Source organism: Coenobita brevimanus, chromosome 6 (assembly GCF_032717465.1).
Source record: "Coenobita brevimanus isolate Jiangsu-jjx chromosome 6, ASM3271746v2, whole genome shotgun sequence".
NCBI lineage: Eukaryota > Metazoa > Arthropoda > Malacostraca > Decapoda > Coenobitidae > Coenobita > Coenobita brevimanus.
In genome coordinates this window covers 21,869,391-21,872,395 of record NC_136959.1, presented here as the reverse complement: position 1 = coordinate 21,872,395, position 3,005 = coordinate 21,869,391, and the positions used below count along the sequence as shown (strand labels likewise).

General features: G+C 38.3%; 1 non-coding gene across 1 annotated transcript; it reads left to right on the top strand.

Moving 5' to 3' along the window:
• The first annotated feature begins 1,541 nt into the window (after positions 1-1,541).
• LOC145403157 (5S ribosomal RNA) lies at positions 1,542-1,660 on the top strand. Its single transcript, XR_013897938.1, has one exon. It is a non-coding gene; the product is annotated as a 5S ribosomal RNA (ribosomal RNA).
• The last annotated feature ends 1,345 nt before the right edge of the window (positions 1,661-3,005 follow it).

Sequence of the window (3,005 nt, the reverse complement as noted above, 5' to 3'; positions counted from 1 at the left end):
GAACGGTTGAAGATTAACCAATGAGTAAACGTTTTGTTTTTTGGATCAGCAGGTTAAAGGTCAAGGTCACAGGCCCATATTAACCGCTGACCAACAAAATACACCTGAACCGCGTTCATCGAATTTAGGCAAATTTACTGAAATGGCTCGGAGTAAGATAACAATGAATTGGTTAAATTTTGCAGGAAATCAACGAAAGTTTACGGTTACAGAGCAAGGTCATATCTCAGAGTCGTGTGTGTTTGTTAACAAAATATTTAAGAGTTTTTATTAAATTGTAACCAAATTTGGTGGACGATTTGAGGGTCAGCCACTCAGCAAACATTATTTTTTCTTAGAACTATAGATCAAGGTCATAGACAGAGGGTAAGGTCAACTGAAATCGATTTCTTCGATGCTGACCAACCTTTGGGGAGAGATTTTTTTTTTTTTTCTGGCCTATCGACCACTGGGGCCAAAGCCCCTGGTTATTAAGGCCGTATATATATATATATATATATATATATATATATATATATATATATATATATATATATATATGAGAGATTCGGGATAAGACGAAAATAAAAGGATTCGGTACTGAGGACAATCAGCTGGAGAAGAAGGTCACGATGAAAGATCAAAGGCATAGGTAAGAGACCTACATAAACTCAAAAATTTTTTGTCTGATTTCCACGAATCCTGGTCGGGAAAGATCGAAGAGATTCAGTTTGTAGAATAAGCAATTAAAAGTCAAGGCCATACGGCATAATCAAATTTCGACTCGTGTGAATGTGTGGGAACAAAGTTACTAAAACAATTTTTATTTGATTTGGTTCAAACACGATTAATTAGTTGAAAATTATCCATGATGTTCATCTACTGATTTTCTAGGCCTATAGGTCAAAAGACCAAGGCCACATGGCAAAGTCAACTTAAACAGCTTTTATTCAGTGTAGGGTTCAGCCGTGTGGAATGGTTTAGATCAGAACAAGGATAAAGGGATTCAATTTTCGGAACAAGAAGTTTAAGGTCAAGGTCTCAGGTCAAGGACAAATTTCGATGCATGTGGCTGTGTCTGAACAAATTACCATAACAGTTTTTTATTTGTTTTACTTCTAACTTGGTGGAGAAAATGAACGTCACCCATGCAGTTCATTTACTGGTTTTGAGAACAATATGTCTAAGGTCAAGGTCTCATGACAATCAGACGAAGGTAAAGTGACTAGAACAGGCTTATGCAAAAAGATTTGATCTGTTTGTGGGAAAAGTTGGGAGAGGACTTAAGAGGGTTAGGCAAAAATGAAGATATTTGAATTTGAAATCAGTCTGTCGAAGGTCAAGGTAAGAGAAAATAATGGATGCGGGTGTTGCGCCCTTTGAATGTTCCATCATGTTGTCAGGTTTCTTTCCTCTGGTCTTGTATTTCGCTTTCATATAATCTTCACTCCCTTATGTTTCTCCTCCTTTTTTTCCTTGTCTCCTGAGTCATTCATGTGCATGTGCTTAGATTCATGTTGTCCTTTTCTATGTCTTTATTTTTCATTTTGTACATATTTCATGCCAACGGCCATACCACGTTGAGCACACCGCTTCCCGTCCGATCAGCGAAGTTAAGCAACGTTGGGTCTGGTTAATACTTGGATGGGTGACCGCCTGGGAACACCAGATGCTGTTGGCATCCCTACGTGTCAAGTAGGGTTGGTGGAGGATTAGTGCCCCTCCCTGTAAAACAATTAACTCTAAGCCCTTGGCCACCCCATTTGGGATACATGGCGTCTGGCAATGAATGAATGATGAATATATTTCATTCTTTGGTCCTTTCCTTGTTTCTTCTCTATTTTTCATCACCCTTTACCTTCCCATTTTCCCTTTTTGCCAGCTTCTCTCTCTCTCTCTCTCTCTCTCTCTCTCTCTCTCTATCACTGTATAATTTCGTTATTTATTATCTATCATTTTCCTGCCCCATCTCCTCCTAGCGCACGTTATTATTATTTTTTTTATTTAATTTCTCCTCATCTCTTAAGCGTCTCTCATCCCTCCCATTCTTTTCTAAATAAGTATTTTTTTTCCCCCTTTTCCCATCCCTTTCCATTCTCTTCCCTTTCTTTACATACCTTTTTTCTCTAGTTTCCCAATCTCCTTCTCTCCATCCTTCTTCGTTCGTCGTCCTATTTTCCCCCGTCACTCTGGCTTTCTCTCCCTTGCCTGTATCGTTCTGGTCAAATAGCTTAAGTAGATTCACTTCAGGCAAATTCTTGGTATTTAAAAAATCGAAATGCATGAGAATGTCCAGTCAATTAAACCTTTATTGTGCGAACGATCCAGGAAACAATTTTTAGATACAACATACCTGAGTTCATAATATAATCAAATAACTTAATAAGCAATGACCAGCACGGTTTTTGATGCGGTAGCCATGTATAAACAACGATATATAGATATATATTAACCTGTTCAGTACTAATGACTGAACGAAGTCACTCGATTTTATCTTGCAGGACTTTCAGCAAGTGTTTCATAAGCTGCCGCACAGCTGTCTTGTAAACATCAGTACTAGTGATAGGAATGGACGGAAAGGTATTTCAATGGATATGTAGCTGGTTTAGAAACAAAAAGCCTCGCATGGTAACTGATGGCGTTGAGTCATTCTGAATACATGTAACAAATGGCGCACCCTAGGGATCGGTATTAGCACCAGTAATTTTTATTATATACTTTAATGATACTAACGCTGGAATAAACAGCTTCATCTACTAACTCTCTGATCACTCCAAAATTTGAAACGCGGTCTTACCTGAAGGAGACAGAATAATTTTTAAAAATGACCTAAAAAAAAATATCTAAGTGCTCAGACAAATTCCAAGTGTCCTTCAGTTTTAGCAAGTTTCAGATTTTGCAAATGAGTACAAAGGAAAGCAAACGGCAAGAGACCTGTTGATCCTTTCGCGGCTGTTTGGGATAGGGATAGGACAAAACTAATCAGTCAGCTAGAGACAAGGATAGAAAAGCAGAAAGGCTCCCCC